We start from the raw sequence: 16,172 nt of genomic DNA, 5'->3' as shown, positions 1-16,172 counted from the left end.
CATAACACGAAAGAAATGGGGATTTGAAGGGATAAGTGGGGAGACACTTACTATGGAGCTTTGAACATATTCTCCGAAGGCTGTTCTTTGAACAAAAGTTCATCAAATACATAAAAGATTTGAGAAGAAATCCCACCGATGATGAGGTCACCTGGCTGGTACCACTCATGGGGAACAGGAACAGGATAACTGGTGGGACACCTGGTAGTATTTGCTTTGTACACAAAAGCCACTTGCAAAAGCAGCAATAGAAATAGATCAAGCATCCTTGCAGTGCAGCTTATTTCCTCTTCCCACAAGCCTCTTAAGAAGTGGATACTGGAAAGTCTCATGAGCTTTGATTAATGGAACAAATTATAATAAATTGGAAAATTGCATGGAGAGATAATAACTTTTTCAGAGTTTTAACTCATAGTGACACTTTTTAACAAACACCATCATCATCATCATCATGACTCCATGTTGCATCTGCCCCTGAGTGGCCCACAAAGTGGCAATTGGTAAGTGAAAATCAGCCCAAAAAATAAGAAGGGAGTCATTTGTGGATGCAAAGCAACAAATCTTACAACAAAGACCACTTGTGAAACTTTAGTTTAATGAAAGGGCTGGGAAACCAACATTTCTCTACACAACAAATCTGTGGCAACACTCTTCTCCAAACAACCCCCCACTCCCCTCTCAGATTCATCAACAGGAGAAGAATTAATCAATTGCTTTCTCAGGTTTTCTTTCTTTTTTCTTACCCCCCCCCCCCAGATTTTTATGTTAACATTATTTCCATACATGCCAAACATTTTCCACATATACAAAACTGGGATTATACAAACCCCTCATACTTCCCCCTCTTCCACCCTGGTTTCCATATTTTACCCTCTTTTCTTGCATATAATTCTAATTATCCATTCTATTCCATCTCCTTATTTACTACTTTAATTCATTTTACTTCATAAATGTTATATATAACACTTCACTTTTGGACCATTTCAATCGGATACTCCTTGCTGATGTGGATAGATTCCTCCAAGTTGGTAGGCCCACCACCTGCCTCCTTGATCCGTGCCCGTCTTGGCTGATTAGGGAGTGTCCAGGTGTCGCACAGACCCCCCTGGTTGAAATTATCAATTTGTCCCTTAACACGGGGACATTCCCAGGGGAACTGAAGGAAGCAGTGGTGTGTCCACTCTTAAAGAAAACTTCACTAGATCCCTTAGACCTATCCAATTACCGCACAGTTTCAAATCTTCCATATCTGGGTAAGGTAATTGAGAGAGTGGTTGCTGAACAGTTTGGTAGGTTTCTGGAGGAAACATTGGCTTTAGATCCATTTCAGTCCAGTTTCCATCCTGGTTTTGGGACTGAGATGGCTCTGGTTGCCCTAACAGATGATCTCTGTAGACAACTGGATAGAGGCTGTCACCAATATGCTGATGACACTCAGCTCTATCGGCTGATGGATGGCCACCCCGACTCGGCCCCGAACACACTGACCAGATGCTTGGAAGCTGTGGCTGGATGGTTTCATGGGAGCCGATTGAAAGTAAATCCTTTGAAGACAGAGGTCCTATGGCTGGGTTGGGATGGCATGGGGATGAGGGACCAACTCCCTTCTCTTGCTGGGGCCCAATTAGTGCCATTGCCTTCCGTTAGGAGTTTGGGTGTAATCCTTGAGACCTCCCTTTCCATGGTGACACAGGTTACAGCAACAGCCAAGGCGACATTTTTCCACCTTCGCCACATCAAGCAGTTGGTCCCTTACCTTTCCCGCCCGACCTGGCCACAGTGATCCATGCGACGGTCATCTCCAGGCGTGACTACTGTAATTCGCTCTATGCGGGGCTGCCCTTGAAGCTGTCCCAGAAACTTCAGCGGGTGCAGAATGCTGCAGCGAGGCTCCTCACGGGGTCTCTGCCATGGGAGCATATTGACCCAGTGCTTTTCAAGCTGCACTGGCTCCCGGTGGAGTACAGGATCAGATTTAAGGTGCTGCTTTTGACCTTTAAAGCCCTTCACGGCCTAGGACCCTCGTACCTACTGGACTGCCTTTCCCGGTATGCCCCACAGAGAGCCTCAAGGTCCATAAATAGCAACACCCTAGTGGTCCCGGGCCCTAAAGAAGTTAGATTGGCTTCAACCAGAGCCAGGGCTTTTTCAACTCTGGCTCCGGCCTGGTGGAACGCTCTGCCTCATGAGACCAGGGCCCTGCAGGATCTGATTTCGTTCCACCTGGCCTTCAGCTTGGAACCAATGTGATTCCCTCCCTCCCTCTCTTTCTTTTTTCTTTTCCTTCTCCTCCTGTGATGAGGATACATTTTAATATTTTAATGTTTCATTATTTTAATGTTGTATTTTAATTTTGTTTTTAAGTTGTAATCATTCAACTTGTTTTTATTATTGCTTGTAAGCTGTCCTGAGCCTGGCCTTGGCTGGGGAGGGCGGGGTATAAATTATTATTATTATTATTATTATTATTATTATTATTATTATTATTATTATTTAAAGCCTGCTAATGTTTCTAAATAGCTACAGTGGATTTTAAGGTACTCAACCAAATTGTCCCATTCTTGTTTAAAAACTTTATCATCTTGATGTCTGATCTTCACGGTCATCTTTGCCCATTCAGCATAATCCATCATTTTGGTAATCCACTCTTATTTTGTTGGGACCTTCTCTTCCTTCCACATGCTTTCCCAGGCTTTCAAGGCCTTCGGATAGTGTTTCATTTGCACTGATAGCCTTCAGAATGAATTGCTCCTGCAATGCACATTTTGTGGAGCTGCCCCTGAGGCTGGCTTTTGTAGCTAGTGCAAAATGCAGTGGCTCAGTTGCTGACTGGGGCAGAATTCCACCATCATGTTATGGCATTGTTGATGAAAGAACTGAACTGCCTGCACATGAGGTCAAGGTGCAGCTTGTGATCAGAATACTTAAAAGATGCTCTTCCCAAAGTGAACAATGGAACTTAAGGATTCAATTTTCTGTCAAATGGTTTTCACCAAACTCCTTTCAAAATTTACCACAGAGACCAAAAGAAACAGCCTTCATGTCTTTTCTGCAACCATCTCTCATTTTCAATATAATGTAAAACCATAGTTTAAACAATTTCCTCCTTCATTTTTATTCAGAAAGGAGACTTTAACCTTTATAATGCAATGATAGAAAAATACAATGATTCTCATGACTGATGTGCACAAATATCTGTGACTCCCTCCAAAAAGAATCATGGGGGAAATTGTGGCATTTCATAAGATGAAATCGGGAAAAATTCAGATTTTATGGAGAAATGTAGAGCTGAGTTTCTAATAGCAGTGCAGCACCCCATAAGATCACCGTCAAGCTTGCAGATCTTGAAATCCAAAACTTTCATCCCCCTCTATTGCTCTGTGCTTTGATCTGGGCTAGTAAATGGGATGCAAAGCATGTGCCGCAACATAGACAGCCTTGTAGATATTCTATCTGTGGCCAGTCATGAGCTGTTCAAACTGAGGTCCAGTAAGGCGTTCCAGCCTCTTCTCTCCAGCACACACTTTATTGTTTTGCAATATATGTCACAATAAAAATGAAACATGTTTCATACAAATTACTAAAGAAAATACTACAATGAGAGAGAAGGAGTAACAGGAAGGCTTTCCAGCCTCTCTCTCCAGAACATACTTTATTATCTTCCATTGGCACACGAAGATTTGGATATACAGTCAAATTCTTTGGTATGCTACACCCCCACCACTGCAAGGCCATAATTCAGTGGTAGAACATCTGCTCTGCATGCAGAAGGCCCAGGTTCAATCCCAGGCATCCCCAGGTAGGGTTAGGTGGGACCTTGTCTGAGGCCCTGGAGTGTTGCTGCCAACTTAAAACAGATCTGTTTCAGTGTAAGGTGGCTTCTCTTGTTAACCGCCTGTCATGGTGGATATTGTGGTCTAACAAAAAAAGAAGAATTGGAATTGGGCACGGTCAGCATAGTATAGGGGGCTGTAAGCAGTCTGATACACATTTAAAGTGAAAGGTGAGACCCAATTATTTTCTTCTGGGTTCTGCGGCCTGTTGACTGAAAGCAGATCACCTTTGGAGCTAACCTTCTTAGAGTTGTGGGGCCCCATGATGGGGTGGGCCAGCAAGGCCTCCCTGCCCCCTTAGGTGGGAACAGATGGAAATAGGCGGCCTTAAATCCAACCCTGTCTAGGTGGCAGTGTGTGACTTGACTGAGTGGTTAACAGCTGAATTCCAACACAATCAAACTGAAGATAATTTAAATAATTTACATAAAACACCCTGACTTCACTTGTGTCACACGCCTTTATTTCATGTTTACTGTTGCAATAGTATAATTTTCCTCTTATGGATGATGCATCTGTTTCTTTGCCACAAATTTATTGTGGAGAGAAATAATAGCTGTCAGGTCATGTGGTGAAATGGGCTTTGGGCAACCACCTTTATTTCAACTGGAGTTGGACTTTTATTTCAAGATTTTCTGCTTTGAGTCACAAAACTAAATGGATTCACTTTGACTTTCCTGCTGGTGTTCACTTAAAATGGAAGACTTCAAGCTAATTGCCACTTTTTGTGCCACAAAAGGGCAAAGGCAGCACGTAGACAGATGTGAAAATAAACACAGAACTCAGCATGATGCAAAAAAACCAAACCAAAACACCTCATTGGAACTAAAACTTTTCAAAAGTTATTAAGTCATAGTACAATTATCCAAATCACCATAATTTGTGCACCTGGTCAGAACACAAGAGAAATAAGAAAACTGTCAATAAACAGCCATAAAATGTATTATAATAATGTACCTACGTATCATAAGGAGATAGAAATAGTGGCAAGAAGCAGCCAGGGCTCTCAATTTCTTTTCTCCCATTTTGTATTTTCTTCATATTATTGGTCTGCTGTGAAATCTGAGTGTTGGAAATCTCACTTAGCATGCAAAGCATGTGTTTATACTGCTTTGATTTTTAAATAAAGTGTGCCTATCTCTCTTGTTGTGCTCTATTGACAGAGCCAGGTATCATGAATTCAAGTTTGCAGAAGTCATTCTGCAGGGACTGATAGGCAAAGAGCATTCAAGATTGCAGAGAAGCTTGCCTACAAGGATGCTGTGGTCATTCACTTTGATTTTTCTTTTGCCTCATGTTTTGTGCAAAGCAGCTATGAGGTGCCCTGGGATTGATCCATTTCCTGTTCCACATGAGTGGTACCAGTCAGGGAGCCTCATCATCGGTGGGATTGCTTCTCAGTTCTATTATTCCTTCTCTGAAGATTTATTCATGGAAAACCCTTCACATAAGCTTTTTGATGATGATTCACAGTAAGAAACTCTCCCTCCCCCTTCATTTTTGGGCTTAATCATTCCAGCATTTTTTTATAGTATTGCGTATTCTACTAAGCTGATTGGCAATAAATAATGGCTTTGCTCTCTGTGATAATAATACATTCAAATTTGAAAAAGAATGTGGAGAAAGGGTGGGAGACTTTGTATACCTTGTTTTAACTCTACCACAAGGACCAACAAAAGGGTTATGGAGGGGTTAGTGCTTTACATGTTCTTGGGGCACCTAATCTGAAAGTATCTAATCTTCCTAGAACAAATGTCATGAATCAGACACTGTTTGAGTCTGCTTTGTGAGATATTGACCTCATGGTTTGAGAATTGCTTTGTGAGATATAAACCTGGTTCAATATATTTCACTCATCTATGAAGTGACACCTAGCACTGGCTGATAAAAGTGAAATAGAGAAATCTAGAAATTTTAACAAAATGTAGTGTGTATTGTGAGTCTGTTAAGCTTATTGTAGCAGCAGCAAGTTGATGGGAAATTAACTCCTTTCCCAAGGCATGAGTGATATAAAGGTATGAGATTTGCTGTAGACAGCATGATGTATAAAGAATAAATCATCAAGATATGCTCTTCAAACATGCTACTTGCAATTATTTTCATGCACTAATATGGATGTTTCCTTCATTCTAATAACCATTCTAACACTCTAATACTTTTACCTTCACCTTTTTTAAAACCCCGAATTCCCATTTTTTGTTTGAATTAAAATGCTTTAATGACATGAATTTGTATTCAAAAACATTTGTTTTCTCCATCTTCCTTGAACTGCAAATGCAAGCTGCAAAAATCATTTAGCCCTGTGGAGGTTTTGGGGTTTAACAACTCAGCCATTAAATTAGTAAAATATAGAGCAATATGCTCTGTATGGATTTCTGACCATGGTATAGTGATAGAGAAGTGAAGATAAGATAAGTCTAGAGGAGTTAGTTTATTCTTCTATGAAGTTTAGAATTGAATATATTTGATAGTTGTGATGGGAAGCTGAAGAACCTTAAAACTGAGATTAAAATAAAACATTTCACTCCATTTTTCTATTCCTGACTTACATAACAATCTAAGAGGTGACTTCTGGTATATTAAAAGTGATTGATTGCACCTAAACCAAGTCTGCAACCTTATACAAAAACATTGGAAGTTATTCCCATTGAACTCATTTCGACTTGCATTTGAGTAGAAATGAATGAATGAATGAAACTTTATTTGTGTCAGCCATCGGCCATAGCAACAAAAGAACATTGTGGTATAGAGAGAACAAAATAAAAAGTCAGTTATATAAAACACAGTTTAGAGTCCTGAATCAGCAGTCAAATAGTGGAGCTTATTCTTAAATCCCCTTGCAACCTTTGCTGTCATCTGCTCCTCTTGATCTGCCAGGAGAAAAGAGACTGTGCCAGGGGTGGGCAGCTTAGAATAGACAATAAAAGAGGGTGATAATGTCATTCCTCAGGCCTTTGTAAAGAGTGCAAGCCAGGAGGACATGTGCAAATGATTCGGCGTTGCCATCTCCGCAAGGACATAAGGGCTTTTCGTATGGAATCTGTTGAAATCGTCCCTCAATCCAATAAATGAATTCCAGTTGCCTTGTATAAGGATGGTAGTAACTGTAACTAATTCAAAGAAACATTGATGCTTCCCTGGGCTAAATGCATAGAATTGTCACCTTCATTGCCAGTTTGAATACAAAGAGAAAGAGGTGGATATTGTTGTAGTCTTTTTTTAGGGGGGAGTGAATATTAAAGATCACACAAGGATTAACTAAAAGATGGTCAAAGTAATATAGAAATGGCATGATGAGTAATTAATTTCATTTAGGCGGAAGAGTTTGATATTTATTATTTCAGAGCCACCATAAAAGATAACAAAGTTGTAGTTCAATATGTATCAGTTTGAGACATCCAAGGCAATTTGCTTTGTCTACTTTCTGCATTGTAGAATTCTCCTCTGAAATTTTAAACTAATCTCATTTGCAGCATGATAACAAAATTCTACCAGCACATCCTGGCCCTGGCATTTGCTGTAAAAGTGATAAATGAGAATCCCAACATCTTGCCCAATGTCACACTGGGGTTCCACATCTATGACAGCTATTATGATGCAAGGATTACTTATCGTAACGCTCTGAACCTACTCTTTAAAATGCATAGATTTGCTCCCAACTACAAATGTGACTCGCAGAAAAACCTCATAGCCATAATCGGAGGACTTAGCTCTGATACCTCCTTCCATTTGGCTGATACCTTAAGCCTCTACAAGATTCCACAGGTAGGTTTTATGAGTAGGGACATCCACAAATCACACTCGTTTCTTCCCATTCTGAAAATGATTTTAAGACTCAGAAAGTGAATATGACTGATGTTTAAGGATTGCAAGCTGGAATGTCTATCAGAAATGTAGATTACTTCTTACTAGTAGAGATTGCTATACCAGTGAAAGTCTGAGTCAAGCAGAGAGCATTCAGCACCTTGGACACTTCCAACACCTCCATCCCGTGCCTCACATTAACTGCAAGATAAGTTGTTTCTTCAGGGAACCGGGTTGAATTGAAGACTTACAAAGCTCATCATAGACTTTGTCTCTTTGCGGAGCCTGGATAACCGATTAAAGAGTCCTAAATTGTTTTGCACAATTAGACATCTGCAGGGCTAGAGAGGTTCTGTATATTACTCATCATCTGACTCAGATAACTATAAGGAGATGTATCCTCCAGCCAATGTAGCTCTGAATTACCAGGAGATGTTGGTAGTTCTCCTGCCATAAAAATATTACATTTTAAGTTTCCTGCCATGCACTCTATTGCCCCATTCATAGATCATGACAAATCATTCTCCTTTGAAGAGACCCCAGAGAGCCAGCATGTACCCTGGCATCCACAAAACAATCACCACAAACACACACACAACACCTTAAACATGCAAACCACAGGTCTTCCATAGATAAGTATCACCACAACTCCAGAAACTGGAAGCATCCTGAAACTTGAAGCATCTATCAATTTAACTGTCTGGAAAACTACCAATTGTGTCAAGAAACATTTCTTGAATGAACAGCCAAATGCTAAAAGTAATTGTTTATACTTATCTTTATAATGTCTATTCTTTTCCTGTTAGCTTGCATATGGCTCATTTCCGCAAGAGGAGAGTGATATAGATCGTTTGCTTTCCTTTTACCGCATGGTGCCCAATGAAGCTCATCAGTATATGGCAATTATCAGTTTGCTTCAGCATTTTGGATGGACATGGGTTGGACTCTTTGTTACGGATGATGAAGGAGGAGAAAAATTCTTGCAAGCCCTGGAGCACTTGTTCTACCAGCATGGGATCTGTTCAGCCTTCACACAAAGAATGGAGAAAGCAGCTCATTCCGATATGCTCATTGAACTTTATGACATACTTGAAAGTTATTATGTGGGTCTCACAAATGACAAAGCCAATGCATTCATTGTCTATGGAGATTCTCAGACATTGACCTGGCTGAGATCTGTTATATTTCTACGAGATCCTGGAAATAAGGAAAGCACATCATTTAGAAAGGTGTGGATCATGACAACACAAATTGATTTTGTATTATTGAGTTATCAAAAGGTTTGGGGTCTTGAGCTCTTTCAAGGCGCCATTTCCTTCACCATTCACTCAAAAGAGCTTCTCAAGTTCAATGAATTCCTTCAGATCATAAAACCTTACTGGAACCCAGCAGATGGTTTTCTCAAGGACTTCTGGGAGCAAGCATTTGACTGTACATTTCCAGATCTGCTCATGCAAGATACTGAAACATGTACAGGGAAGGAAAAGTTAGAGTGTCTTCCCGGGTTTCTGTTTGAAATGGGCATGACTGGCCACAGCTACAGTATCTACAATGCTGTCTTTGTTGTGGCTCATGCTTTGCACGCTATTTATTCATACAGATCAAAGCACAGAGCAGGAGACAAAAGGTTTGAACTTCAAGATCTGCAGCCTTGGCAGGTAACACGTATTTTAATATATTAATATCATAAAATTGTATTTTTATATTTTGCTGGAAGCTGCCCAGAGTGGTGGGAAACACAGCCAGGTAAATGGGGTATAAATTATTATTATTATTATTATTATTATTATTATTATTATTATTATTATATTATTATTATTATTATTATTATTATTATTATTATTATTATTATTCTACAAGCAGTGAGCCAATTTCTCCAAGACCAGATATCAAGTGAGTGTCCCCCTTTCCTGTCTATTTACCATGTACAGAATTTTTGCCATGGATTGCTGTGTTATAACTTTTCCATCTGCTATATGAAAACAGCTCATTGTTTGGAATTGGTCTTTATTTATTTTTCTTATTTTTCCTTTTTCTCTTTGAATCAGCTCCACTATTTTCTGCAAGGCATTTTATTTAACAACTCAGCAGGTGAAACAATGTCCTTTAATGATAAAAGGGAAATGAGAGGTGGATTTGACATCACAAACATGATCACATTCCCAAACAAGTCTTTCCTTCAAATGAAAGTTGGACGAGTTGATCCTGATGCTCCTGAAGGAGAAGCATTCATCATTCATGAAGATTTGCTTGTATGGCACAGAGGTTTTAATGAGGTCTGCATCCTTGGACTCCTACTCGCTGTTCTTATGACGTGTTCTTTAGATGTCGGAAATTCCATTTTGTTTAAAACTGTTGTTTCCATCTGATATGGCCAAGGAAAAATGTGGCTGCCTAGCACATTCAAAATTGATACTGCTTAGAAATGCCAAGGGGAAAAAACAGTGTCCAGTGGTACCTTGGATTAAGAACGTAATTTGTTCTGGAGGTCTGTTCTTAACCTGAAACTATTCTTAATCTGAGGTACCACTTTACCTAATGGGGCCTCTCACTGCTGCTGCCACGCAATTTCTGTTCTCATCCTGAAGCAAAGTTCTTAAACCGAGGTACTACTTCTGGGTTAGCAGAGCCTGTAACCTGAAGTGGCTGTAACCTGAAGCATCTATAACCCGAGGTACCACTGTATAACTATATCTTTCATATGCATAAAGCACAGCGTTGGAGAATCTAAATGAAATTTCGATGTAGACGCCTATTAGGTTACTTCTTTTTATAATGTATAGAGACAAAAACTCAGTAATAGAACACATACAACTTGCAAAAGGTCCCAGGTTCAATCAATTGCATCTCCAGGCAGGGGTAAAATGAAGTCCTGGTGAGCTGTTTTCAATTGTTTTGCAGCATTTTGTTGAGCCCTAAAACTGTGTGGGTGACCTGCCAAACCGAGGGCCCTACAAGTCACCCCCAATCAACTAATACAATATTTTGGCACAGGTTTGGTGTGAATTGAACAATATTGGAATTGGGGTGACCACTATAGCACCATGTTGGGGATGTCAGACACTATTTGGGGAAACCTCGGAATGTGGGGGTTTTTCATAATTGCAAAGTTTGTAATAGGTTTGGAGGGGATCCCAAACAATGTGACCCATAGTTAACGCAGCTGCATAATGCAGTTTTTTTTATATTAAACCTTTGTTTGCTGTGTAGTGAACTTCATTAAGAGAAGTCAAATAAGCAATTAGTTTCTCTGGTCTCCTAAACTGCTTTTCTGCTATGGATAGGTGATTCCCCTTTCTCTGTGTAATGACCACTGCCACCCTGGGAATCAGAAGAAAAAGAAAGAAGGGGAAAAGTTTTGCTGCTATGGTTGTGCTCCATGTTCAGAAGGGGAAATTTCAAACCAGAATGGTGAGTTATGTAGTACTCATATTTGCCATCCTGCGAGGAAACTGGCAAGGCTAGATGGTAGCATTTGAGGGAGTTCTTTTAGTGCAAAAACGAGTAAGGAGCAACATGATAAAAAATTGATAAAATTGTTCAATGCTTTGGAAAATAGGGTAAACATAATACTAGATCTCAGGGACATCAGAGGAAAGTGGATGTTGGATAATTCAGAACAGGCAAAAGAAAACTAACATCTTCATGAATTACATGATTAATCTATGGAATTTGTTCCCTCAAAAGGCAATGATGGGCACAGCTTTTGAAGCCTTCAAAGGAGGATTAGACAAACTCATGGAGAATATTAATGGCTATGATCTCTGATGGCTTTGCTGTGCCTCCATGGACAGAAGCTGTATTCTTCCAAATACGAGTTGCTGGGAAGCGTGGGCGTTGGGGGAGACTTCTGTTTCACTCAGGTCCTGCTTGCAGGCTTCCCATAGGTATCTGGTTGGCCACTGTGAAATCAGGAAGCTGGATGAGACGGGTCATTGGCCTGATCCAGCAGGCTCTTATGTTCTTATCCAAAAGAGGAAATAAATTAGAAGGCAAAATACTGTTGAAAAGTAAGAAGGGTATCAGTATAATGGCTTTCACAATAGGTAAGATCAAAGTGTTAAAACACATTAAAACACATGGAACCAATAGGTTTAATTTCATGTCAGTGAAGCAGTCACATAGAAGACAAAGTACTGTTCAATCAGTATTGAAATTTGACTTTGTTTATTTTTCAGATATGAATGACTGCTTCAGATGCTCAAAAGCTCAGTATCCAAACAAGAACAAAACTGCCTGCATTGAGAAAACAATGACCTTCCTTTCTTATGAAGAACCTTTAGGGATCAGTTTAGCATCAGTTGCCCTTTCTTTCTTCCTCATCACAGCTTTGGTGCTAGGAATATTCATTAAGTACAGAGACACTCCCATAGTCAAAGCCAACAACCGAGACCTCACCTACTCTCTCCTTGTCTCTCTCCTGCTCTGCTTCCTTTCTTCATTGTTATTTCTGGGTGAACCTAGCACAGTCTTCTGCCTCCTCCGGCAAACAACGTTTGGCATCATCTTCTCTGTAGCCGTTTCTTGTGTGTTGGCCAAAACTATCACTGTAGTTCTAGCTTTCTTGGCCACCAAGCCAGGGTCCAGCATGAGGAAGTGGGTAGGGAAAAGACTGACAAATTCCATTGTATTTTCCTGTTCTCTTATTCAAACAATTATTTGTACTGTGTGGTTAATGACATGTCCACCATTCCCTGATTTGGACATGCACTCTTTAACAGTAGAAATCATTGTGCAATGTAATGAAGGCTCAGTCACCATGTTTTATAGTGTCTTGGGCTACATGGGCCTCTTGGCCATTGCCAGCTTTGTTGCCGCATTTACAGCCCGCAAATTACCTGACAGTTTTAATGAAGCCAAATTCATTACCTTCAGCATGTTGCTCTTTTGCAGTGTTTGGCTGTCTTTTTTTCCAGCCTACCTGAGCACAAGTGGAAAATACATGGTGGCTGTGGAGATCTTCTCCATCTTGTCCTCCAGTGCTGGGTTATTGGGCTGCATCTTTGCCCCTAAATGCTACATCATTATTCTGAGGCCAGAACTGAACAACAGGGAACAACTTATAAGAAAAAAGAATTAAACAATCCCCCCACACTCAGGTAAATATTAAATATGTGATAGGTAAGAGTTGAAAACCAAAATCTCTCTCTCTTTCTCTCTCTCTCTTCCAGCAGCAAAAGTACTTTTTGCCATTTGTTTAATTTTATTTTATACATGCATGTCCCAGTATCCAAATGTTTTTATACGAAAATTCACTTACTCTAACATGGGTAATTAGTGCCCAAACCTTGTTGTATACACCACAGATTCAGATAGCCAAACCGTTGGAACTGTGTTTAATACTTTAACAAATAAGCAGAGTTTTCTTCCTTGTCTGCCTTTTACAAGGCTTCAGTAGGTTTTTCTGGGGTTTTCGCCCTTTGGGACAACAAACTTTGAGGCTGAGAACACATTGGAAATATTTCCATAGGAACTAATGGAAATTATTGACTTGTTATTCGAATGGCCACCTTACAAATCATTTTCTAAGAATGTATTGTGTTTGCATAGTGAGATTTGTGAGGATACAAATGAAATAGCTCAGGAGTGTTAAGTACCACAGCTGTATGTGCATATTTGGCTGTAGTCTAGTTCAAAGTTACCCTTTAAGTTATTTTTTTGAAATAAACTTTTTAAATTGTTTTTCTTTCAACATGAAAGCCTTTGTAATTTCAGACAGCACATTCTTTTCTTCTTGGCATGTTTTGTTATTGACTTAGACTATCACATATCCAAATTTCTTTATTGCCAATTGTGACAGTTTTTTCTCTTCCCCCTTTTTTCTTTAAAAGCTAATTTCTTTTTCTTTTCTTTTCTTTTCTTTTTTATCTTTTTCGTGTTTCTAAAATTTAATAAACTTCCCCCCCCCAAAAAAATGTGAATTATTTATTTTAGAAGCCAAATTCACAATTATCCTTGTCCCAAAACTTATTCAACTTTTTTGCTCATAGTTTGCCCCGACATTTTGCCGGATGTATGGCAGCCCTATTGTACCACCTCTGGCGGCCCCACAACTTTAAGAAGGTGTTACATGTCAGCTCTAAAGGACTTCCCTTGGAACAAAAACGTTTAAAATGTTATTAAATCACCCTACAATTATCAAAATCACTATGATTTGTTCATCAGGTCAGAACTCCAGAGGCATTTCAGAAGACACCAGAAGGCACCAGAAAACAGCCAATAAACGGCTTTGAAAGTGATTTTTTAAATATTTATTTATGTTATTGTTCAGACTTTCTTAGAGTGCTTTTTTTATTTCAGACTTTACAGAGAGAGGCTATAGAACCCAGCCTCTTGGATAATGGTGCTGTACCATGTGAATCTCCCCTCCTCCCATCTCTCCCACTTCCTCATTCGTAATCATCATCACCTCCTCTATGGGTGCCGTTAAGTGCTCTCCAGCCTCTTCTCTCCAGTACACACTTTATTGTCTTCCATTGGCACATGGATATTTGGATATACAGTCAAATGCAAAGGGTGCGGGGGGGGGGGGAGAGCTGTATTTGGCTCTTTCCCCTGGAGCTCAGGCCAGAGAGCTCCAGACAGACTCTTCCTCATTCTTTGGTATGCTACACCCCCACCAATGCCAAGCCATAATCCAGGGGTAGAACATCTGCTATGAATGCAGAAGGGCACCAGGTTCAGTCCCTGGCACCCCAGGGTAGGGTTAGGTGGGACCTTGTCTGAGGCCCTGGAGTGTTGCTGCCAACTCAGTAGAAAGGAATACAGAGCTGGAAAGACAGTTAGGTCTGATTCAGTGTAAGGTGGCTTCTCCTGCGAAAAAGGCAACCATTCAATAAAATAAAATAAAAAATTAAAAGAAAATAATGAATTAAAAAATATTTCCACCCATTTTGTAGTTGTTTGGGTAAGTGGCTGCTGAGTGAGAGGGCAAATAACGCCTTATTAAGCTGGCCACACGTTCCCTCCTCAGCCTCACAGTTGGAATTCTTTCTTTCTCCCCCGTTGTGTTTGTATTTAGCAACTCTTAATGACTTAAAGGGACACTGGTGGCGCTGTAGTCCAAACCACTGAGCCTAGGGCTTTCCAATTGGAAGGTCGGCAGTTTGAATCCCCGCGATGGCGTATGTTCCCATTGCTCGGTCCCTGCTCCTGCCAACCTAGCAGTTCGAAAACACGTCAAAGTGCAAGTAGATTAATAGGTGTCTCTCCGGCAGGAAGGTATATGGAGTTTGCGTGCACAGCTCTGGTTTCGCCAGATGCTGCTTAGTCATGCTGGCCACATAACCTGGAATAACTGTCTGCGAACAAACTAACCGTGTCTAGGTGGGACTGTGTAATTTGACTGAGTTGTTAGCAGCTAAGTTCCAACACAATCAAATTGAAGATTATTTGCACAGTTTACACAAACACCCTAACTTCACATCATTTCATTTCATGTTTATTGTTGCAATAGTATAATTTTCCTCTTATGTACAATGCATCTGGTTTTTTGCCACAAAATTTTTGTGGCAAGACATAATAGTTTTCAGGTCATGTGGTAAAATGGGCACTGAGTAGTGACCTTTCTTTCAACATTTGCTGCTTTGAGTCACAAAACAAAACATATTCACTTTGACTTTCCTGCTGGTCTTCACTTACCATGGACGACTTCAAGCTAATTGCCACTTTTTGTGCCTCTAAGGAGTAGAGGCAGCACATAGGAAGATTTGACAATAAACGCACAACTCAACATGTTAAAAAAAAGAACATCCATTGGAACACAAATTAAACCTTTTAATAACTTTACAATTATTCAAATCACTATAATTTGTTCACCTGGTCGGAACTCCATAAGCATTTCAGAAGGCACTAGAAAGCTGTCAATGAACAGCTATGAAAGTGGTTATATTTGACGAAACTCTGTACAATAAATAGATAGAAGTAGTGGCAAGAGGCAGGGATGACTTTCAATTTTCTTTCTCCCATTTTATATTTTTTTATATTATTGGTTAGACATGAAATCAGAGTGTTGGAAATCTCACCTATCGGCCAAAGCTTGTGGTTATACTGTTCTGATTCTAAAATAACGTGTGCCTATCTCTCTTGTTGTGCTGTATTGACAGAGCCAGGCATCATGCACTCTAGTTTGCTGAAGTCATTCCGCAGGTGCTGATGGGCACAAGAGCAACCACGTTTTCAGAGATGCTTGACTACAAGGATGCTGTGGTCATTCACTTTGCTTTTTCTGCTGCCTCCTGTTGTGTGCAAAGCAGCTATGAGGTGCCCTGGGACTGATACATTTCCTGTTCCACATGAGTGGTACCAGTCAGGGAGCCTCATCATCGGTGGGATAGCTTCTCAGTTCTATTATTCCATCATTGAAGATTTATTCAAGGAAAACCCTTCACAGAATCTGTTTGATGATAATCCACAGTAAGAGACTCTCCCTCCCCCTTCATTTTTGGGATTAATCCTTCCCAGTACTTTATTTAGTACTGTGCACCCTACTAAACTGGCAGGCAGTAAATGATGGCTTTGTCCTTTGTGAGAATG

Source organism: Podarcis melisellensis (assembly GCF_964234715.1).
Source record: "Podarcis melisellensis genome assembly, chromosome: 13".
NCBI classification, from domain to species: Eukaryota; Metazoa; Chordata; class Lepidosauria; order Squamata; family Lacertidae; genus Podarcis; species Podarcis melisellensis.
This window is presented reverse-complemented; position numbering follows the sequence as displayed.